General features: G+C 38.9%; 1 long non-coding RNA gene across 1 annotated transcript; it reads right to left on the reverse strand.

The window, feature by feature from the left end:
• Positions 1-203: 203 nt before the first annotated feature.
• On the reverse strand, positions 204-25657 carry LOC131189573 (uncharacterized). The gene is made up of 4 exons (XR_009153076.1): positions 25205-25657; positions 22003-22023; positions 19229-19335; positions 204-318 (listed from the first exon to the last, which is right to left on the reverse strand). It is a non-coding gene; the product is annotated as an uncharacterized LOC131189573 (long non-coding RNA).
• Position 25658: the final 1 nt, after the last annotated feature.

Raw genomic sequence — 25658 nt, forward strand, 5'->3', positions numbered from 1 at the left:
TTAACATTTTAAAAGTGCAGCTTATAGGTAAGTTATAAAAAAATTAAGGATAGAAAAAGGAATAGAAGAAGCAGGGATTTACCAGTAAGGCAATGTGCACCCATGACATTCTATGTACAAAGAGGGAAATTGCATCCAAAAAATATTTTGCAAGTATCTTTGAATTACAGATCAGATAATATCCAAAATATTATTTTAATACTTGCATCTCTTTCTGATCTTGCAGCCTCAGGATTTTGATAGAGAAGAAATTCAACTGGAAGAATTCAACTTGCACTGATTCTTATCTGTCAGGCCTTTATAATAAAGAGAACTGATCTATAATGAAAGAAGAAAGGATAATTCATACTTGGTTTCAGTATGGACAGCTGCAAGCTAGATGGAGAGAAGACCAGAAAATTGGTATCATGCAAAATGAGGAAAATTTGGTAAAACAAATTAGAGATCAAAGTCAATTGCATATTAAAAAGTTATATAATGCGTTGATAGAAATAGACTCAGAAATGGAACTAGTTAAGGATTGTATGGTAAAATGGGCACAAAATATTCAGCAACCTATAATGATGGAAACGTGGGAAAAAATTGGGTTAGGAATGTTAAATTTACACAAGCACAAAATTTAAGAGAAAATTTTTACAAAATGTTTTATAGATGGCATCTAGATCCTAAAAAACTGGCCTGTATGTATCCGAATTTGCAAGCTAAATGTTGGAGATGTGATTGTGATGATGCTACTTATTATCATATATGGTGGACTTGTAAAAAGGAGGGAGGGAGGGAGGGAGGGAGAGGGGAGGCATTTGTGGAAATTTTCTGTAAAATAAATAAAGAGAACTGATCAACTGGATCCAAGAAGGTAGTATCTCTTTGAAAGAAAAATCATTGTCCACTCTCTCTTTTAAAAAGAGGCAATTTTCACATTTATAAAGAAATTCTAATTAGACTTGTCAGGCAAGACATGAAATCATAGTTGGATCTTAGCTTGTTCTCATTAGATAGTTTAAATATAGGTACCTAGTTTGGAAGATTCAGGACTACACTAGATTAACATAAGAGATAGAATCAGAAGCTTCGTCTAAAACAGGGGTGAGCAATTAATTTTTGCAAGGGGCCACATGAAAAACTGGGACTGTTGTGGAGGCTCAAATCAATAGGGCCATGAAAGGGCATAGGTACATAAATCGGGGGGGGGAAATAGCAGGCACCTTCAAAATCAAAGCAATGCTGTTGTATTATGTTCATGGCATATACTTATTTATATTTGATTTCTACTTTCCAACTGACCCCATGAGGGCCAAACAGGGTCAGCAAAAAGGTTGGATCTGGCTTGGGGGCTGTCAAATGTTCAGATCTGCTCTAAAAAGCCAAAATAGAGGACTGGATTTGTACAATTGATGTAGTTTCTTTTTATTTCTGAGTTAGACAGAATTTAAGTGTGAACTATTTTATTTACCGTATATACTCGAATATAAGCCGATCCGAGTATAAGCCGAGGTCCCCAATTTTACCCCAAAAACTGGGGTAAAACTGGGGACTCGAGTATAAGCCGAGGGTGGGAAATGAGGCACCTACCGGTTGGGGAAACCCTCCCTCCCTCAGCTGAGAAGGCTGGCGGCTCCCCCGCCCCGCCCTCTCACTGCACCGGCAGGGCTTCCGTCCGGTAAAATGTGAAAAAAAGAAAAAAAAAAACTCGAGTATAAGCCGTATATACTCGAGTATAAGCCGAGGGCTTAAAAAAAAAACTGAGTATAAGTCAGAGACCCGAGTATAAGCCGAGGGGACGTTTTTCAGCACAAAAAATGTGCTGAAAAACTCGGCTTATACTCGAGTATATACGGTATATAGTAGCAACAGTCCCAACAAAATAGTGGCTCAAATAGCAAAAAAGAAAAAAAAATGAAAAAATGAAAAAATGAAGAAAAAAAAAAGAAAAAGTTTTGTGACTAAGCAATGGAACCAATTGTAAATAAACAGAAAATATGTTTTACTATTCATAGCTCTGCCTGGACTAAAAATTACTTGGAAGGATATAATATTACATAATCCTGATGGATAGGATATTTTGAAAGGTAGTGTCAAAAAATTGCATTGGTATTTTTATTTTCATGTGTTTATAAATCAAGCTATATTTGCATTCATATATTACATACATTCATACAAATGGATCCATCCCACTATTCCACTCCATTGGTTGCAAAATGCAAAAAAAGATCTAAGAAACAGAGAGCCAACAAACTAAAGAACTGAGATATGGAGAAAAAATATTGCCAACACAAATTTATACTGACAACATTCATGTACTGCTATCTCTTCATACATTTCTATCAGTATAAATTTGTGTTGGCAATATTTTTTCTCAGTTGGTTCTATCCGGCTCGGGCGAACTGGTAGCGCTGGTGGTGGGAGGCTCCGCCCACCTGCCTGGATGTCATCACGTCGCATTTTTGACCCTCTGTGCATGCGTGGAGGAGGCGCGCACGCTCATATTTGTAAACCGGTAGCAAAGGTAAGCGAATTTCACCCCTAATTTCTATCCTTGCAAACAATTTTTTCAACATGTCCCCACTTTTGTTCTTTAAACTTTTCAGCTTTCTTTTTCTGAGGATTTCAGCAGTTTCGCTTAACTATAACTTTCTTGGTCTTCTTTTTCTTTGCCCATTCACAGTCATTGCATGTATTTGTTTTCCAGATGGATCCTCAATCATTATATCACTACATTAACCATATCAATGTACTTCTTTCACACTGGTCCATATTTAACACCTATTTGAACTTATTACATCTTATTAAATACACATCTTTAAATGCCCCATTCCTGCTGCAACCAACTTACTTGTATATTTCTCTTACATTCAATTATTTTCTTATCTGACAAAGTTGGCAGAAGCAACTTCTTTTTATAAAGGTAAAGGTTCCCCTCGCACATATGTGCTAGTCGTTCCCGACTCTAGGGGGCAGTGCTCATCTCCATTTCAAAGCCGAAGAGCCAGCGCTGTCCGAAGATGTCTCTGTTGTCATGTGGCCAGCATGACTCAATGCCAAAGGCACACGGAATGCTGTTACCTTCCCACCAAAGCTGGTCCCTATTTTTCTACTTGCATTTTTTACCTGCTTTCGAACTGTTAGGTTGGCAGAAGCTGGGACAAGTTAACGGGAGCTCACTCCATTACGTGGCACTAGGGATTCGAACTACTGAACTGCCGACCTTTTGATTGACAAGCTCACCATCTTAGCCTCTGAGCCACGGTGTCCCTTTCTGTTTATAGATATAGCCATTATTACTTCTTTTGCATTATTAGATTAATTTTCAGGTCCATATTCATTGTTGCATTGTACAAACTAAAATTTGCTATAAATTGAGTATTATCTGCATACAAAGGCACATAAACATTCATACCTCCACCTAATCTCTGGAGGGCCAGGGATAGGGGTTACTCCTCTGCCCTGGTCCTATTAGACCTCTCAGCGGCTTTTGATACCATCGACCATGGTATCCTGCTGCGCCGGTTGGAGGGGTTGGGAGTGGGAGGCACCGTTTATCGGTGGTTCTCCTCCTACCTCTCTGATCGGACGCAGACGGTGTTGACAGGGGGGCAGAGATCGACTCCAAGGTGCCTCATGTGTGGGGTGCCGCAGGGGTCGATTCTCTCACCCCTCCTGTTCAACATCTATATGAAGCCGCTGGGTGAGATCATCAGTGGCTTTGGGGTGAGATACCAACTGTACGCTGATGACACCCAGCTGTACTTTTCCACCCCGGGCCACCCCAGTGAAGCTGTCAAGTGCTGTCCCGGTGTCTGGAAGCCGACGGGTCTGGATGGGGAGGAACAGGCTCAAACTTAATCCCTCCAAGACGGAGTGGCTGTGGATGCCGGCACCTCGGTACAGTCAGCTGCAGATGGGGCTGTCTGTCGGGGGTGGATCATTGGCCCGATGGAGAAGGTACGCAACTTGGGCGTGCTCCTGGATGGTCGGTTGTCCTTTGAAGACCATTTGGCGACCGTCTCCAGTAGAGCATTTTATCAGGTTCGCCTGATCCGCCAGTTGCGGCCCTTCCTGGACCGGGATGCCTTATGCACAGTCACTCATGCTCTCGTTACCTCTCGCCTGGACTACTGCAATGCTCTCTACATGGGGCTCCCTTGAAGAGCACCGGAGACTTCAGCTAGTTCAGAACGCGGCTGCGCTGGTTATCGAGGGAGCGCCTCGAGCTCCCACATAACACCTATCCTCGCAGACTGCACTGGCTACCTGTTGTTTTCCGGTGCGCTTCAAGGTATTGGTTACCACCTTTAAAGCGCCCATGGCTTAGGACCGGGCTATCTACGGGACCGCCTACTGCCGGCTTCTATCTCCCATTGTCCGCACGCTCCCACAGAGAGGACTCCTCAGGGTGCCGTCAGCCAAACAGTGTCGACTGGCGGCCCCAGGGGAGGGCCTTCTCTGTGGGAGCTCCGACCCTGTGGAACGAACTTCCCCTCGGACTTCGACAATTACCTGACCTTAGGACCTTTCGCCGCGAACTTAAAACTTATTTATTTCGTATGGCTGGACTAGCCTGATTTTTATTTTTATTGGATGGGTTTTAAAATTTTGTTATTTTACGGGGGAGTACGTTTTTTAACATTTTTGGGCATTTGAATTAGTTTTTTAAGGGATGTTTTTAATTACTGTGTGTATTTATATTCTATCTGCCTGTTCACCGCCCTGAGTCCTTCAGGAGAAGGCGGTATACAAATTAAAATATTATTATTATTATTATTATTAATAACCATAAGCATTCTTTATGTATTTATCCATAAGAATATTAAATAACAGAAAGTCATCTTTGTCCTATTTCCTATTGAATTTTGAAACATTACTAAACATTCCATTTATTCTCAAAATTTATTTCCATTAAATGCCACTCTTATTATTTAGGAACTTTATAATCATATACAATATTCCATAATTCAAGCCCGTTCAGTTTATGATACGTTTTCTCTAAATCAACAAATGTTCAATAACATTTCTTCCTTAGATTAATATCCTGATGAAAAGCAAAACTTATTCTAGACAGGTCTGATACATCAAATTTTGCTTATTCTAACTTCTTAATTCCTTGCAAATTTTAGGAATTCACACTTGCGTTCACACTTGCAATTAAAAAATCATTTATTTTTTCACTTTTAATATTTTGAAAGACAAGGAAGAAATAAGAATAGAACATAATATTCAAGAACAGTATATCTCACAATTCAGTTATAATTCTCATATACCATTGTCATACTGACAAACAGCTATTATTATTAACAAAGCCCACAACATCTTTCCAAATGTAATAAAAATGGGATCATCTCTTTCAAAAATTTTTTCAAGAAAAGCAATACTTTGGTTTTCTTGAAAAAGAAAAGCTATCCAATGATAAATTATTTAAGAATTTCTGAGTATTGAATTAGTAGCTGAGAATAAAAATAGAGTAAATTATTTTTTATTTCACTGAAAATATGTGACAATCCCAAATCTGGAATAAATTATACTTATTTAGTGACTATTCTGACTTCCAAAAAACTTTTTTTCAGAAAAGTGCAATCTTTTTACTAGTCCATCATACATGATAAAAAAAAATGGTCTCTCCAATATTTTGAGGTATAATTTGCAGTAGTCTAACTGGTGTTAAGTGCCAATGATGTACCATCTTCCATTGTACTTCTTGTAAATGAGCTGACTGAAGTAATCTGATTTTCATAATATTTCCTACCTCATCTCAGTTTTTTATGGTTTTCCCAGTTACAATGTATGGCTGTGAAGGTTGGACCATAAGAAAGGCTGAGCGCCAAAGAATTGAGGCCTTTGAACTCTGGTGCTGGAGAAGACTCCTGCGAGTCCCTTGGATTGCAAGGCGAACAAACAAGTCGGTCCTAAGGAGATCAACCCTGACTGCTCTTTAGAAGGCCAGATCCTGAAGATGAAATTGAAATACTTTGGCCACCTAATGAGAAAGAAGGACTCACTGGAGAAGAGCCTAATGCTGGGAAAGATTGAGGGCAAAAGAAGAAGGGGACGGCAGAGAACGAGGTGGCTGGCTGGAGTCACTGAAGCAGTAGGCATGAGTTTAAATCAGTGGTTCTCAACCTGTGGGTCGGGACCCCGTTGGGGGTCGAATGACGATTTGCCAGGGGTCACCTAAGACCATCGGAAATATGGAAAGTATACTTGTGAGTCGAAGAATCGCGCTCCAATGGTTGACTCCACAAGCCAGCTGCAATCACTCCCAATCGCTAGCCTAATCTGGCTTCAGGCGCGATAAACTTAATAGGGGAGGAGTCTCCGCTTTAATGCCTCCGTCCTCAAGGCAATCGCAAGCAGTTCAGATCGCTAGCCAATACGGCTTCAGGCACGATAAATTCAAAACGAAAATAATTTTACGGTTGGGGTCGCCACATCGTGGGGAAAGGGGTCGCAGCACTATAAAGGTTGAGAACCACTGGTTTAAATGGACTCCAGAGGATGGTAGAGGACAGGAAGGCCTGGAGGAATGTTGTCCATGGGGTCGCGATGGGTCAGACACGACTTCGCAACTAACAACAACAACAACCTCATCTCATCTATTCATTTTCCTAAATCTGTATGCACTACTTTTTAAAAACCTACTCTGGTTTTAAAACCTACTCAGGTGTGTGTGTGTGTGTGTGTGTGTGTGTGTGTGTGTGTGTGTATAAATTCCAATTCCAATAATAATTTACACATTTTTGAAATTGTTCCTTTAGGTTGATAAGTTATCTATTAATTTTTCAAAAGTAAACACTGATCTGTTGACTTTTATATCCTTATTCAAGGAGGATTTAAGTTGGAGCAATGTTAGCTAATAAAGGTAGCAAGCTATTTGTAACTTAATCTCTTTATTACACATTGTCTTAGTGTATTATTGTAAAAGTGATTACAGTGTCTCCTAGGCTTCAGTTGCATTGACCTATCTTAATTACAAGTATAGGTAGCCCTCAATTTACAACAGTTCATTTTGTGACCATTCAAAATTAGAACAGCACTGAAAAAAATGATTTATGGCCATTTTCACACTTATGACCACTGCAGTAACCTGATGGTCATGTGATCAAAATTCAGATGCTTGGCAACTGATTATGCTTGGTTATGTGATCACCTTTTGCAATCTTCTGACAAGCAAAATCAATGGAGAAAACAGATTCACTTAACAACTGTGTTACTAACTTAAAAACTGCAGTGATTTGTTTAACAATTATGTCAAGAAAGGTCATAAAATACGGCAAAATTCACTTAACAACTATCTCACTTAGCAACTGCAATTTTGGGCTCAGTTGTGGTTGTAAGTCAAGGACTACCTGTATACCCTTTTGGGAATGTATTTATATTGCCTATTTTCATTAAAACATTTGCAAGAAAAAAATTGTCTTGTGGATCCAGCTACCTCTTGTATGCTTTCCAACTTTATTTATTGTTTTGCTGGTTCTTCCTATATATACCAAATTGCCCTATCTAGATGATAGTCCTTTCATACATAATTAATCCAACAGTTTCATTTCATTTCATTCATTAATTTCACTCCACAAGATCAAACCCATCTTCATCCTGATCTATTACATTCTCATATATCTCATAGTTTCACAATCATGAAAGATATTTAATAAACCACAAGCACAACAAAGGAGTTTTTTATGAATTATGCTCATGTTAACTGCCTGAAATATAGGCTCTGTAAGATATAGAGTATCTTATAAGCCGACATACCATTGCCTATATACAGTGCCACCAATTACAAAGTATATATAGCGTACTGACAAATAGATATGCATACACACATACTGTTGTGACCCAGGCCCAAGTAGGTTAGTAATAAACTTAGTCCGTGGAAAAATAAACTTTATTCAAACAGCTGGGAACTACTTCATTCCCAGTGGCGTTCAACTCAAAGTAAAACAAATGCCTCCCAAACACAAATCCTTCAGTTATCTCACAAACCTCAATCCAATTAGGCAAACTGCCAAAGGCCTTCCTGGCAAACATCCAGAAGCCACAAAAACAAAAACGTACACGAAGCGGGGCTTCTGTGTGGCGCCACCTTTCTCGCTGGGTGCTAATTTATGGCACTCCGCATTGAATATGGTAAAAGCCGGTGATAACAGCTGATCCCGGCTTAATTTCCCTCTCTGGTTGAAAGAGAGAGAAAGAGCAAGGGGGGGGAATTATGGTAGATTCCCCTAGGGGCTTTGTTTTTGTAATGCAAAGTCCTGAAAGGTCGAATCCCCTTGAACCCTCCCCCAACCTCCAGTATTCACTGCGCTCCTGAAAAAGCAGGAAAAGAGGAAGGTGTCCACTTCTGCTAACAACTGATTTCTTTTTGTGGTTACTAAAAGCAGACGGAAGAAGCGTGAGTGAACAATTATTGGTTTGCAAGTATTTTTGATTTTCTGACTTCTACCTTTTTTTTAAAAAAAAGAGAAATTTCCCCCCCCCCTTCAGTTTCGTTTTAGAGAAACTGAAAGCAGAGCGATACATCAAAGGGAGCCTTGCTTTTGAATCGAAACTGAATGGAGATTTTATCTTATTGTGTTTGACTGTGGACTGTTGGATTATATTACGTTGTTTAAGTACTTTATAAGGGGATTCTCAGCAGGAACTTTGTCATGGAGGTTCTTTCAGAAGAATGGATTCGTGACTTTATACAGGACTACACAGAAAGTATGTATTTAATTATTCAAAAATACGAATTGATAAAAAATGGGGACGTTTTGGATGAGAGCTTGGAGCAAATTAACCAGTGCAATCATTCGGAAAATGGAATGGAGGAGATACAAATAAAAGTGGATAAATATGAAGATTTGATCGTGAAGAAACAAGTTGATGTAAAGAAGTTTTCTTTAAATAGTTTGGATGAAATGCCTGAATTTGTGCTACAGGAGATTGTCCCTCGAACGGAAAAGACTCACAAGCTTAATGTTTCCCAAGAGTTCTCTTTTTGGACTGATGGAATATACGGCAGTAATTTTTGGATTCTTGGACATAAGGAATTACTAGGAAATATTGTGATTGACTTTTTAAAAGGAGTAATGAAGGAAAGACAGAGATTAATGCATCAAAAAAAATGGCAAGAGACAAAAGTATTATCCTTGAAACAAGGTTTTTTTAAAATATTAACAGACAAAAATATTAGTGTCCCGGAAAGACAATTTGTGAGGAAGATCTGGAAGAAATGGGTTGATTATATGTTTTATATCTATCATAAAAGACTAGATATTTGGATGTATACTGGATTTTGATGAGGAAGGACTAAAGTTGAATAGATATTGTAATTTTCTGTATTGAAATTTTATAAGGTGTTGCACTAAATTTTAAATAGAATATTCTCAAAAGATCTTATGTAAGAAAGACATGGGGGGGAAATTATATGGTTATAGAAGTTATAAGGGACATATTTTTTGAATTGGATTGGATTTTTATGCTTTAGCTGGTTTTAAATACTTTAGGATTAATTTGTTCTATTGATTTATATATTTTACTATTGTTAATTGTTAATTTTTATTTTTATTTTTTATTTTTTTGAAGGATTTTGGTTATGTTAGGAGGAAGTCAGAGCTAGAGAGGGAAAATTGGTATAATAGTTTTGGGAGAAAATTTTCTTAGCATATGTTTGTTTTATTTTTAACTATACCTTGTGCTTCTTCCGGGAAGCCAGGGGGGAGGGGGGAGGGTATTAGTGAAGGGAGGGGGGTTGGGGGGAAAGGGGAAAAAAAATTTTTTGGTAAAACTTTTTGGAAAAAAAAAACCAAACGTACACGAAGCGGAGGATGAAGCAGAAGACACAGCTACAACATTGTTTTCCGGCAAAGCTGAAACACCGGTGCTGGTCTGTTTTAAGCCTTATGGAAGGGGCCAATCATCTCTTGGCCCTATTCCTGAGTTGTCCTCTCTGCTTGAGCTGCTCTTGCCTTCTGGTAGCTCTTCTCATGCATGCATTAGGAACAGGCTCCTCCTGTTCCTCTGCCTCACTATCAGTCTCTGGAGGCTTTGGAGTCCGCACTTCACTTCCCGATGGCCCTGGTCTCACCTCAGCCTCATCGCTGTCCAATTCCGTTGCCAGTTCCGTAGGCTGCTGACGGACCACAACACATACAATATCCTGCATCTTTAATACTCAGTTAAATATTGGTACCAGAGTTATTATTGGTTGTGTGAAAAACCTAGAGAATTTGATAATGCATACTTTGACATGCATTAGCTTCTTAAATAGCTATATTGTTTTAAATATAGGGTTGTCATATCTGGATTCAGGGGTGGGCTGCTGAGGGTTTGCAGGGGTTTGTAAGAACCTCTAGCTAAGGTTCTGTGCAGTTCGGAGAACCCCCAAATCCCACTCCTGGCTGCCTCGGCCCCCTCCCCTCCCCTCTCAGGAGTCCCCACGTGGCCTGTTTTGGATGCAGGTAAGTGCAGGGTGCACGTGGAGGCTTGGGAAGGTCAAAAAACAGGCCTATCGGAAGTTCGGGAAGGTCAGAAATGGGCCTGTTTCTGATCTCCAGATGGCCTCCAGAGCCTGGGGAGGGCAACACCCCCCCCTCCGCCATGGTGCAGGAGGCTGACTAGGCCATGCCCACCATGGCCACGCCCACCCAGCAACCAGGCAGAGAAACCCTTGCTAAAATTTTTGAAGCCCACCCGTCTGGATTGCATAAATTGGAATAAGCACTGGAGAAGAGCAAACCATTTTTGTTCTGAATATTTTCAGAACTGTAATTTCTAAAAAGCAAATATTGAATTTAATTAAAGAGAGCAAGATGTGGGGCTCACTCCTAATTCACACTGTGACTATAGACAGAAATGAGCTAAGCTCTCTGAATCTCACGCCATTTGTCTGTGCATCAGATTTTCTACCTATGTGACTCATAGGTGAACCTGAGTTGAGAACTTTATAGGCACCTGAATGGAATTATTAAAAGTGGAGAATTCTGGCCTTAGAAACATATTAGTAGAACTGAGTCAGCAAGGTGTGGTGCTGGAAGTAACCGAGAAAACAGTCATTGGGCAACTCACTAGGTTAGTAGTTTAATTGAAAAAGCAAGATGGTATTGCATGTTCATGCTTGCAATGCTTAAACTTGCTAATGTTAATAATATTTTAGAATCCATTCATGTGGTATAACTTGTCCTAGCAGCAGTTTTTCTAAAGTATTAAGCACAGGATTAATCTAATGCTGCCCTGGATTAGTAGAATTTTAGATGAACAGTAGATGGAGTGCTTTAAACAGGACAAATGATTCTTTAATGTTTTGATCTTGTACGCAGCCAATAACTTGCCATCTGCTAATAAAACAAATGACTCTGTTCACTTATTTGTACAAATACAAATCACATTAACAAAGGGTTTTTTTGAACTATGAGGAAATATGCCTCCTACTAAAGCATCCTAGGCAAGCTCAGAACCCTTTTCCATTAGAGGGCTCCATTGCCCTCTGCTCACTCTATCAGCAGAACTTTGTACTTGCATGAAATCTATTTATTTATGTCTTGTAGCTTTTGTATAGTTTTTATCTTTTTAAGATTGTAAGTTGCCTGTGGTAAGGTGGGTGGCCAATAAATTTTACAAACAAACAAATACATTTGTTGTCTTCATTGCTGAATCCCTGTCCTGGCTCAACTGCCTAGATTTCAGATCACTGCAATTATTTGATTTCCCACCAACTAATCCGTGACCAAACATAATAAGTTTTACCTAATTTGAGGTTACCCAAAGAAGTGTCAGAGTAAAGGAATAAATATTATTTTATCACAATATAGCCAAGCATGATGGAAATCTGACTCATGGAGTAGCTCCAGTGGGTCAGGTGAACTTTGACCTATCAATACTTCAGCTAACAGAAAACTACGCAAGCATAAAATATGCTGCCTATGCTGTTGATCCCTATCCTGCCAAGTATGCCATCAACTAGTGGAGTCTTCGTTTACTATAAAGTGGGCAAGTTAAGGAAAGAGATTGGTGGAGTCCCCCGATATTGTTCTCCTCCCTCCAAACTACCAAATAGCCATCATAAACTAGCATCATAAACTATTCATCAGTTGTTGTTCTTAAGTGGGATGGGGTTGAGAAATGTGAATTTTGACAGATGATGAGATCAATACCTTCTGTCAGTATTTACTGCAGGCTTTGCAAAAGCTAAAGGTCTTGGGATGACAGGAGATAGAAGAGGTAACAAGGGAAGTGAGGATCTGATCCTTGGCTTTACCAGCATATGACAGGAAAACCCCAAAACATTAAAAGTTCAGGGCACCTGTCAATTATTTTTCAGGCTCCTTTAGAAAACTCATATTTACAACTTTTTCAGATGAATGCTTAAAAGTCATCCATCTTTAAAAGTAGGCCAACTAACACTTGATAGGCAGGCAGGTGGTTGCTTGGCACAGTGATTTAAAACCTCCTGCCACTTCACTTTACACTCCTCTCCCAATCCTGATTCTGTTTAAGAAGAAAATATTACTTTGCGGCTGGCACAGGTAAGGCCAATTTGGAAGTGCTTGAGATATGGAGTTAGAATAAGGATGAAAACAATGTCATGAGATATGGTAGGAAAAAAGTTGCTGATCATGTTTGTACAAAGGTTAGGAACAAGCTGAGAAGTACGTATCTTTCACAATGCGACCAAGCATAACCATTTAGCATAACATAAGGAAATGTTTATAAATGGACTAGTCAGGAATGTTTCAAACACGTTCTTAGTAGTTCACAAACAAGCCAATAAACTGAGTACTGATTCAGAGACTACAAAGACTCTAGGAAACTGCAAACCTCACATACTGTAATTGTTAATGGCTCCTTCAAAACAGCTCTCAAGAACTCAAATACACAAATCAGCACCTATAAGAACAGGGCTCTTATGCTACTAACTATACAAAAACACAGCAAAAACAGCCCCCAAAGCACATGATTATAGTATTCAGGAAATTACAATTATATTATAGTATATAATAAAGTATTTAATATAGTATATTAAAATAATATTATAGTATCCAGGATACTATAGGTTGCGGACTGCTGTTCTATGGGATGATTTTCAAAAACAAGGAGGATTTAATATAATTGTTATAATGTTGGCCAGTGCCAATTCCTCAACACCACCCGTTTTGGAATAGCTGAATGTTGGATTTGCAATTAGTTCAAATTAGAGCATGCCACTAAAGAATAGAATAGAATAGAATAGAATTCTTTATTGGCCAAGTGTAATTGGACACACAAGGAATTTGTCTTGGTGCATATGCTCTCAGTGTACATAAAAGAAAAGATACGTTCATCAAGAATCATAAGGTACAACACTTAATGATAGTCAGAGGGTACAAATAAGCAATCAAATCATATTAGGAAACAGTCAATATAAATTGTAAGGATACCAGCAATAAGGTTACAGTCATAAGTGGGAGGAGTAGGTGATAAGACATAATAATTTTCAGTATAATTTACTAATGTACAGTTTAAAAAAAATAACAAAGATACAACTTGTATAACTAATATAAAGTGAAAAATTCATAGGGCTGCTAATAATTATAATGAAGTTCATGCTGCTTTATTGTCAAGTAGCTGTTCTGAGTGAAAGGACTAACTTCATTTACTGGGGGAATCTGTAGTATCTTAGATCTTGTTGAACTACAGCACATCTTTGAACAGTTCTAGCCTTTATGGCTAGGGAGAGGCCACCAATTATGCATATTATGCATAATAACAACGCAGTAACAACACAGAGATAATATTTTAGACACAGAGAAGTTACTGTAATACTTGGATATGTTGTACAATCTCCCTAAAAATATGAGCAATTCTGTGGAAAAGGAAATGGAAGAAGTGCTTAGGAAAATATTAAAGATACTTTAATATTAAAGTAAATAATAAATAGTGAAGATAAACACACAAAAGATTTATATTCTACATAGTTTCCCTTATAACTAATTATCTGGTTATATCACTGAACCTACAATATTACTACTTGCCATAGTTAATGTACAGATTTTTCAAGTTATTTGATCAAGTTCCTAATTACACTGGAAATCAAGCATTAGAATGCATATAATTGAATATCAGCTATTTGTATTTTTGTAGAAGTGAACATTCATTTAGATGTTTAAATTCCACTAATAACACCTTTGTGATTACCAATCACTGAGTTTGCTCAGTGCAAACTCTTTAAATGATGGTTTTGTAAGACTGTCTCTTCTCTGCAATATCTTCAGATCTATTTGTTCAGACAAACAGGCACCAGAATGTATTGCACAACAGAGATTTGAAATAAGCAAAATAGCAAATCTTACAAAGCAAAATAAGAAATAGGAATTCTCCCACATGGAAGAAGTTATTGTGCTATTCCTGTGAATCTAAAGGTGAACTAGGAAGAAAAGAACTTGCTGAGGTATTCATTTAAAATAGAAATTTGCTTATGATGCTGCAACAAACTAGATGAACAAGGCTGAAATCTAGTAGGTGTATGTATATCACTATGAAAAATAACTATGAAAAATCAGCAGCATTACACAAAAGTGTGAATGTAGGGGGCTATCATAAAAAGTCAAGGGGATAGATGCAGTAGTGGGTTTCACTTACCGTATATACTCGAGTATAAGCCGAGTTTTTCAGCACATTTTTTGTGCTGAAAAACGTCCCCTCGGCTTATACTCGGGTCTATACGGCTTATACTCGAGTTTTTTTTTTTTTTTAAGCCCCTCGGCTTATACTCGAGTATATACGGCTTATACTCGAGTTTTTTTCTTTTTCACATTTTACCGGACTGAAGCCCTGCCGGTGCAGTGAGAGGCGGGCGGGGAGCGGCCAGCCTTCTCAGCTGAGGGAGGGAGGGTTTCCCCAACCGGTAGGTGCCTCATTTCCCACCCTCGGCTTATACTCGAGTCCCCAGTTTACCCCAGTTTTTGGGGTAAAATTGGGGACCTCGGCTTATACTCGGATCGGCTTATATTCGAGTATATACGGTACCTTTGCTACCGGTTTGCAAATGTGAGTGTGTGTGCAGAGCGTTTGTGATGATGTCCGGGGGGGGGGAGGAGAGGGGGCAGAGCCACCTGCTGCCGCCGCCGCTACTGGTTTGCCCAAACCTGGTATAACCGGTAGAAACCCACCACTGGATAGATGTGATTGTACACTTGGACTCTCATGACTTTTTAAAAAATACCTGTGATGTGTATGGCACATATGGAAATGCATCAAGGTTTCAAACTGCATGGTCACAGTCACAGCCCGACTTTTTTGATCTTTCCCTGTGAATACCCAGCCATTAATTTTAGAATCACATGCATATTGATTCAAAAATACATATGATTAATAGGCTTAACAATGATTAGGTTTATTCAATGTACTAAATGCGGGTTGTTTAACCATGGCTTACTGGATAAGCTGTAAATTGCTAAGATTTCAAAATATGCTGAGCTAGAGCTATACTTTTAACAGCAGGATTCACACAATGTGCTAAGCCAAAGCCATCCAAACCATGATGGCATGATATGACATATGAATCACTGACTCAACTGACTATTTCATCACAATCAGAATGATCTCCCAGGAACAATTTACTGGAATTTCAGTGGTTTTTAGCATATTGTGTAGGGATCGACAAACATTTTTTTGTAAATGGACATTTTCTGCCTCTTCTCCAACTCTGCTGGTGCAGCTGCCAGGTCTGCAAGCGCAAAGAGTGTTAAAATAGTCTCCAATATTGCTTCCTGTTATGCTATTTATTTTTGCTGATGTCCCCTGTAAACTGCTTCAAAAAGATACATATCTTGAGAAGTAAAAATAGAAGTAGACTTGTAAAACTACTGGACAACGAACTTTCTAGATTGAGCTTGAGACAGAAAAAATGAAATTCTGACTTTGGGATTTACTGATTAGATAAGTTTGTTGTTATAGAAATGACTATTATATACTAAGTATGTAAAAGTAAAATGTTGAGGCTGAATTTTATTTTTATTCTACTGTGCTGAAAAAAAGTTGTATTTTATCTTCTTTCTTTCCTTAACCCATATTTATCTTTCCCTCTTTTTTCCCTTCCCCATTTCCCTATTTTTGTTTTCATTTGTATTTTATATTATAATTTCTATAGATAGATAAATAGATAGATAGATAGATAGATAGATAGATAGATAGGGAAGTAGGTAGATAGGTAGATAGATAGATGAAGAGATAGAGATATATAGATAAATATAGATACATACACACACAACTACAAGGGCAAAAAACAAACTAAAAATAAATAGATAAAATAATCTAAAGAATAGGAAAGAAAAAGAAAGTGAAAAAATAGAAAAAAATGAAAAGAATCAAATATAGTAAAGAAAAAGTACATTTATAAAAAAATGACTTCCCTATTTCAGCATAAGTATAAGTAATGTAAGTAACTTATCGCCTTCTTTAAAAATACAACAAAAGATTTCTTTTTCCCACAACCCATTCATCTACAAACAAATCCTTATAACCTCATCATTTTGGTCCTGCTTAGCAGAAGTCCATTAAAGGTTATCAGAGATAACAAAATATATTTTAACCTTGATCAACCAAAACAATTTAATATTCCTTTCTTTTACTTAAATCTTTAGTTCATTCAAGTAATGCCCTAGAACATGATTTCTTTTCATTTTTTTCTTCTTCCCATCTTGCAAAACTTTTCAGTTTTAACAAGCATCTTTAGTAAATCCAGCATGGGAAAATTGTCCAGGTTACTCTCTTGGTTTGTTATCTGCATATCCCTTTTCATTATTATTAAGATAGCAGCTGGTTCTTTTGTTATGTTCAGTGTAGTCTCTTTTTCCATATAATTCTTGTAGCTTGTCATTTTAAAATCCATTTTCACATCAGTCTTGTCCAGTAAAAACTGTACTTTCTGTGACATTTTTAAAATATGAGGCAGACACTCTAAAAATTAATTTCGGGTCCATTGTTCAAAATATTCCCCAGTATGTCCAATATTAAAATATTTTACTCTATTTTGTATTAGTATCTCATTTAATTGCAATATCAGTTCCTTCTAGCTCCTTAAGTGTTCAACCTTCAAAATCCCATTCTAAAGAATTAAAAAGAGAAGCATTTTCTCATTGAATGGATTTTTATAATGTTGGAAGAAATATCCATCTGGGTTCAGTTCCAAGTGGGGACAAAGACACTGGAAACATGGAGGCTGCTTGGAAAGATGGTTTAATGGTGGTCAGGATCACATGGCTTGAGTTCCTGAACAGAAAAAGGGCGAGATCCTGTGCGCTCCCTGGTTTTATGCTTTTTCTGAGCATTGAACTTTCTAGGGCACAGGAAGAGTATCCTGATTGGCTGTCAGACTCCCAGGGGGTGGGGGTCTTAGCTAGCCTTGCTGGCTGATGTAACCTTCCCAGGTGCCATGTGGTGAAATGGGTAGAGGCTAATCCTATCATGTCCTGAGGGCCATGTCTTAATCCCATCACCCTGGAGCTGAAGGTCTTCTGTGTTGTAGATAAGATGTCTTTTGTCTTTCTGGGGCTATTAACAAAGGTGGGGGCCGCTTTCCAAGAGCATGTTTCTCCTTTTCTCATCCAGGAAGGTATAATATTCTGCTTTTTTAAATATTTCCTAGAATATGTCATTCTTCTAGGAGGGGGGTGGGTGCTAAATTCCTACAATAATTAATTCCAAAATCTTATTTCAAATCCATCTGGTTCCTTATCCTGTTTGTAATTTTCAAGTTCTAAACATCCTTTTGCTGTTTATTTCAGCCTTCCCTTTTTTTAAGTCATTGTAGTTCTATTTAAAGTTTATTTCACTAAGGATTGAAGGAAACTTAGACTATGCTTTCATACTTGTTGGTGAAAGGTTGTAAAAAAAAGTTTTAAAAGGCTCCTCTGGCAATCCCAGCTGAGTTGCCTGACCACCAGAACCTTTAAAAAACATGTTTTCTACAAGCTCTGTAGAAAAAATCCTTTTAAGAGGTTCTGGGCTGCCATGAGGCAACTTCAGCTGGGATCATCAGAGGAGCCTTTTAAAATCTTTTTTTCCTCTGGCAATCCCAGATGAGTTTCCTGATCATCACAGGCTTTTAAAATCACTTTTTTACAACCTCTAACAACAGTCCCCACCCATGCCCACCCAATCGCCCCCTCCCTCGCTTATCTAATTACTGCTCCTTTTGGGCTTGCAAAGCCATGGCTTCTGCAATCAGTTGCATCAGCTAGCAACTGAATCTGCCTGCCTACAATCCATCTCCTCAGTGAGCAACTCAATCTGCCTGCCTCAATTGGGTAAGCAAACTGAGTCTTCGGAGAAGGGCGGGGTATAAATGTAAACCAAAAAAAAAAAACTATTAAAAAATATTTAATTGGTGTTTTTTTTAAGGAGTTGGGTTTTTAGACAGCAATTAAAAGTTAAGGAAGTTTTAAATTTAGCTGCTTTTCTCTAAAACAGGGGTCTCCCAACCTTAGTAACTTTAAGGCTTGTGGACTTAAACTCCCAGAGTTCCTCAGCCAGCTTTCCTGGCTAAGGAACTCTGGGAGTTGAAGTCCACAAACCTTAAAGTTACTAAGGTTGGAGACCCCTGATCTAAAAAATATAAATAAAATAAAATAATAAAATAAAATATTTGTGCAGCTTTCTGAGATTTGGTGTGTTTGTTTTTGTTTTTTTACATTTATATCCCGCCCTTCTCCGAAGACTCAGGGCGGCTTACAGTGTATAAGGCAATAGTCTCATTCTATTTGTATATTTTTACAAAGTCAACTTATTGCCCCCCCAACAATCTGGGTCCTCTAACAACACAAACACACAAAATCTCACAAAACTGTATGTGGCATTTTGTGTGTGTGTGTGTGTGTGTGTTTGTGTGTGTGAGTCAGTTGTGTTGTGCTGTATATGTGTAAAGTGTGAAAGTTGATTTTTGATATTTTTATGGTTGTGTGAGGTTCTTGCTTGTTGCAGGGGCCATTCTGGGTGAAGTGCAGCTGCTTTTACATGTGTGTGAGTCAGTTGTGCTGTGTTATGTGGGTGTAAAGTGTGAAAGTTGGGTTTTGGTACCTCTTATTGTTTTGTATACTTTGTTTATTATTTTTATTATTTATTGTTATTGGCCATGCCCACTCAGTCACATGACTGCCAAGCCAATACTCACCCAGTCACATGACCACCAAGCCATGCCGTGTCACATGACCATCAAGCCACACCCATAAAATAAGCCACACCCACAGAACCGGTAGTAAAATAATTTAGAACCTACCCCTGATCCACTTGTGCGCTGGATGGTGGCTCCTCATGAAACAGATGTTTTTGCAATTGTCCCGCTGAGCAGCTGAAAATCCTGGGATCCCATATACAAATCACAACCTATAGGTGAAACTAAAAAAATTAGATTATCGTGCAAAAGTTCATTTATTTCAGTAATGCAACTTAAAAGGTGAAACTAATATATGAGATACTCATTACATGCAAAGTGAGATAGTTCACGCCTTGATTTATCATAATTTTGATGATTATGGCTGATAGCTCAGGAAAACCCCAAATTCACAATCTCAGAAAATTAGAATATTACATGAAATCAATAAAACAAGGATTGTACATAGAACAATATCAGACCTCTGAAAAGTATAAGCATGCATATGTACTCAGTACTTGGTTTGGGCCCCTTTTGCATCAATTACTACCTCAATGCGGTGTGGCATGGATGCTATCAGCCTGTGGCACTGCTGAGGTGTTATGGAAGACCAGGATGCTTCAATAGCAGCCTTCAGCTCTTCTGCATTGTTCGGTCTCATGTCTCTCATCTTTCTCTTGGCAATGCCCCATAGATTCTCTATGGGGTTCAGGTCAGGCGAGTTTGCTGGCCAATCAAGCACAGTAATCCCATGGACAATGAACCAGGTTTTGGTACTTTTGGCAGTGTGGGCAGGTGCCAAGTCCTGCTGGAAAATGAAGTCAGCATCCCCATAAAGCTTGTCTGCGGAAGGAAGCATGAAGTGCTCCAAAATCTCCTGGTAGATGGCTGCGTTGACTCTGGACTTAATGTAGCATAGTGGACCAACAGCAGCAGATGACATGGCTCCCCAAATCAACACAGACTGTGGAAACTTCACACTGGACTTCAAGCATCTTGCAGTGTGTGCCTCTCCATTCTTCCTCCAGACTCTGGGTCCTTGGTTTCCAAATGAGATGCAAAAGTTGCTCACATCAGAAAAGAGGACTTTGAACCACTGAGCAACAGACCAGTTCTTTTCTTTCTTTAGCCCAGGTAAGACGCTTCTGACATTGTTTGTTGTTCAGGAGCGGCTTGACAAGAGGAATACGACATTTGAAGCCCATGTCCAGGATCCGTCTGTCTGTGGTGGCTCTTGATGCACTGACTCCAGCCTCAGTCCACTCCTTGTGAAAGTCCCCAACAAAGTGGCCTTTTCCTGACAATCCTCTCCAGGCTGCGGTCATCCCTGCTCCTTGTGCACCTTTTTCTTCCGCACTTTTCCCTTCCACATGACCTTCTATTAATGTGCTTTGATACAGCACTTTGGGAACATCCAACTTCTTTTGCAATTACCTTTTGAGGCTTTCCCTCCTTATGGAGGGTGTCAATAATGGTTTTCTGCACAACTGTCAGGTCAGCAGTCTTTCTCATGATTGTGATTCCTACTAAACCAGACTGGGAGACCATTTAAAGGCTCGGGAACCCTTTGCAGGTGTTATGGCTTAATTAGCTGATTAGGATGGGACACTTTGAGCCTAGAATATTGAACCTTTTCACAATATTCTAATTTTCTGAGATTGTGAATTTGGGGTTTTCATGAGCTGTAAGACATAATCATCAAAATTATGACAAATCAAGGCATGAACTATCTTGTTTTGCATGTAATAAGTCTATCTCATATATTACTTTCACCTTTTAAGTTGCACTACTGAAATAAATGAACTTTTGCACCATATTCTAATTTTTTGAGTTTCACCTGTATAGTCAAGCCCTGCCATCCTAATTTCTTAATCACACTGGGAAATTTATACACTTCTAAAACTCTGGTTCCTGTAACCTTTAACTGGGCAAAGCAACACAACAGAACTTTTTAAACCAAGTCCTCAAATGGGCTAACTCCAAAATCTGGGACCCATGACTCCTATGGAATTGGAATCTGGCAAATTTTATAAAACATTTTATGACATAAATATTATCATAAAACATTTCCTCTGTTGATGTTTCACTGTGCTATATAATTCAATATGGGTTATTTTCAAGGCAGATACATCTCTGAATATATTCCCAGTTTTTCATTAGAAGCTCTGTCATTGTTGAAGACATTGAGGGGTCTGATAAGGAAATATCTCTGAAATGATGATGCAGCAGGGCACGGGGTTGTCTAGTAATTAATCTATAAGATGTAGAGAGATTTCCTTTGCAACAAAGGTAAGATTTCTTTTGGTGAGTTGGGGTGATATAAGGAGACAATGGGTTCATACAATACACTAAGCTAAAACTAAGCAAACGTATAGGTTGCTTTGTTCTGTGACACCAGCCAACTGGAGTTCATTCAAATTGGTTTGTTTGTGAACAAACAAGTATGGTTCAGAATGATGTGCAAACTCATTTTCTTAGATTTTTGTTTTGTTTTGTTTTGCTTTTTGCAGTTTTGGGGTGGGAAGAATTAAACAAGAATTCTAGAAGACACAGTTTTGACATTTTATATTATTATTTTTTTCATCAGTCCTTCACCTGTTTCTAGAATCTATACTATGTGTGCTTGAAATAGCCTTCTGATCTCAGTATGCATGAAGGGCATTTGTTAAGGAAAGAGGATTAAGGAAAGGAGCTAAAATTAATGAAGGCTACTCCTCCTTTTGCAAACCATCAAATGATAGCTCTGCACTCATTTCCTGATCTTTTCCTCATTTCCTATGCTGCTATACTACATTGGGAGCGGGGGATTGGGGGCTGCAGCTGTTTTACAAAATAGAATTAAGTCATCTTCTTGCTTCCATTTTTCTCATATTAGTTAAACAGTACTATATTCAACAAACCAAATTCTTTCCTGGTCATTCCTGCAATACAAAAGACAAAAGAGAAAATCCTTAGGTTTTTAACTTTGAATTCCTATATTACAAAAGAGATGATATTTAAATGGTTTTTTGTACATTGTAGATTCATCCAGTTGAAGTGAATAAAATCAATTGACTTGTTTTCTCCCTAGTAGCAGGTCATAATTAGTGGATTATCTTGACAATTCAGTATTGTATTCTTATCTGACAATGAAATCTTGTTTGCAATCTCCTACTAGCTGCTAATGGTGTCTGCTCCTCCTATGTGTGTGACTTCTTTTGTTTCCCCTTGAGCTACTCTCTAAGAAACTAACAAAATTCAACTTTCTTTTTTCAGAGAAGGTTGAGAGCTGCAGTTGCAGGGGGCTCTGAAGGAAATGGTTTCTCTGGACTTTTTTCAGTCAGAGTTCAGGCTGAACACAGACATAGAACTACCGTATTTTTCAGACTGTAAGACACACTCCCCCCAAAAAAAATGTGGGTGGAAATGTCTGTGTGTCTTATAGAGCAAATATTGCAACGGGGGGCAGGGGGTTGGTGTGGCACCGATCAGCTGTTCTAGGCAGCAGGAATCGCCACTGCCGCCTATCAATGATCGGCGGCGAATGGGCGACAGCGGCAAATGGGTGGCAGTGGTGAGTGGGTGGCAGTGGTGGCAAGTGGGCCACAGCGAAGGCAGAGGCAGATTTTCTCCCCTTGTTTTCTTCCTCTAAAGCTAATGTGTGTCTTATAGTCCGAAAAATACGGTAAATCTACATTCATTGCTCTTGTGAAAGAACTAGGGCAGTATTTGTAAGACTGTCTTCTGCAAAGGCCTCTCCACATGCATCAGCAACTGAAAGAAAAAGGATCCTTCCATGTCCTATTTGTACATGTGATTTGTAGAATCTTGGGTTAGGCCTCTCAATCACTATGTCTCTTGCAGGATCCAATCTGGGTTGTCACCAGGACCAGAGGTTTAGTTTCAAACTCTTGCTGGAGCCCATCCTCAGGGAACTTCTCTCTCACCAGAATGTGTTCTCTGGAACAGTGTTCTCCCTGATATAGTCAGGCTCTGACCCTGTTAGTTTTTTGCAGTGCCATTAAGACTTGGCTATTTTGATGGTCTTTTGGAGCTGAGGGAATCATTTTATTCTCTGCAGATGACAGTGGTCTTATGGTTGCTTGTTGTCATGTGGTTAAGTATTTATCACATGATTATTAGCTTTTAGGTTTACACTGTTACAATGTTTAGTTTTAATATTATTGTTTGGAAATCTATCAGCTATTCAGAGTCAGACATCATTGGAGGGGACATGCAAGTAAATTAGAAATTAATAAAATAGTGTAACAAAATCAACTTTCAATAAGTGAAAAACTAGTATTATTTTCTCTGCCAATTATGTCAGTTTTCTGATGCTAACTAAATAGGAAATTAGATGGGAATGGCACACAAAATACTCTAGGTGTGTATGAATCACCAGGTGGATTTTTGTACTAGTTCCTGCTTGCCCATATTCTTAGATCACAGGATTTTCCCAGGCATAATTTTAAACGATTTCATCACCATATGATTCCATGTAATGACAAGACAACAGAATCATTGAGAAATCCATTAATTAACATTTTCCCCTTTAACCTTTTAATAAGATATCAGCAAGGTAACACCCGGAAAACAGAATATAAGATAATCTTATGGAGTTATCAAACTATTGCACTAATTCTCTATGCAAGACAAAATTGGTTCAAGACCTTACAAATAGAAATGTACATAGATAGAGAAATATCAAACAAATGGACATTTTTCAGAAAAGGCAGAGGGCCATGAAATCAAAGAGTTAACATAAAATGAATAATAAAGAGATTATGAGAAAGGTAAGATATGGATACATATTGCTATTTGATTGCTATAGCCACTCCTCTTAACAGATGACCTTGGGTGATGAATATTATAAAATATAAAATGAATTTAAAGCAATTACAAAGTAAATATATACAACACTATGTAAAACTGTTACTAAGGATGGTAATACACTCAGGAAACAAGTCCCTTAATACACTTGTGACCCTAGAAAGACCCTAAAGTAACTCATCTCCAAGCCTTGGAGGGCTTTGAAGATAATCAGCTCCTTGAATTGTACCTGGGAACACCCTGACCAGAGGTGGTATTCTGCAGATTCTGACCAGTTCTGGAAAACCAGTAGCAGAAATTTTGAGTAGTTTGGAGAACCGGTAAATACCACCTCTGACTGGCCCGCCCCCATCTATTCTCTGACTCCCAAGTCCCAGCTGATCGGGAGGAAATGGGGATTTTGCAGTAACCTTCCCCTGGAGTAGGGAGGGAAAGAAGATTTTACAGTATCCTTTCCCTGCCACGCCCACCAAGTCACACCCACAGAACCGGTAGTAAAAAAAATTGAATCCCACCACTGACCCTGACAATCAATACAGTTCACCAAAAAATGATGTTATATATGTCGGATATCTGACACCCTTTACTACCCATGCAGCTGCATTCTGTACAGTGGAGACTTGCAGATGCTCTTAAAAAGCAGCCCACTGCAGTAGTCTGTTGCATATTGGACTTACAAAATGAATATAATTTAAGAATGGCAGACTCAAACCTGGGTATCCAAACATTTTAAAATAATCTGACAACACAATTTAGAAGTTGGAAGCATTCAGCAGAGTTCATTATGAAAATAAAGAGAGGAAAGGAAAAATCTAAGAAGTCAAAACTAGTGCCAACCTCCACTCTTTCGGAATGTAAACTTAATGCAGAAATTAAGGTGGAAAATAATTTTGTTTACTTGGGTTAAAGAACAGATAGAGGGAAGAGGGAACCAATTCTTGGAAGGAAAGCAGTGACAAACACAAACTTAGGATCAGCCTATATTTTAGAACAAGGTAGGTCAGAATGGTTAAAATTAATAGTCCAGTGGCAACTCAGGACTGTGGAAGATGGACTCTGGAAAGACGTTTTCACTGAGAAAAAAAGGGGATCCCTCCGAATTATGGGATTGGGCGAGACGGAATGGAAGAGGTTATTGGAATCCCTGGAAGAGTGACTTGTTACCAAAATGAGGCCAAGGTAGGGGTATTTATACACGGAACCGCCAGGAATCAAGCCAGACCGACTAGCATCGAACTAATTGGATAGTTACTGAGCTGGAACATAGACATGGTTCATTCTGTTGAGACTTACTCCAGTGTAAAAGCGATGTAGAACAACTCTACACAGCAACCAGTCTTTCGACCGACAGGAACGGAACTAAACGTTCTCATCCCGATCATTTAACCCTCGCTTGCGGCCGACTCTGGAGGAGCTTCCAACGAACTCTTAACAGCGCCCGCTCTCAGGTAAGCAAGCGCGCAGGGGACCTTTGCCCTCGGAATCTTTTTTCAGCTCCCACCGCATCACCTGCGGCAACCCTTCGAAGGTCATCTATATTTGTTTGCAGCTTTGTGATTGGCTCAAGTCGGCGTTCTCGGATATGATGATTGCTTCGACGGGTTGCCACTTCTACCTTTCGCCCACTGGATTGGGTCAGGCGTGGTCACGCGCCACAAGTTGCCATGGTGACGTTTGGAGGTGGGTACGTAGGCGGGAAGGGATAGTTCCTTGCGTCTAATTGGCCGATCGTCCGAGAGAAGAGTTC

Source organism: Ahaetulla prasina, chromosome 2 (assembly GCF_028640845.1).
Source record: "Ahaetulla prasina isolate Xishuangbanna chromosome 2, ASM2864084v1, whole genome shotgun sequence".
In the NCBI taxonomy this organism is placed as follows: domain Eukaryota; kingdom Metazoa; phylum Chordata; class Lepidosauria; order Squamata; family Colubridae; genus Ahaetulla; species Ahaetulla prasina.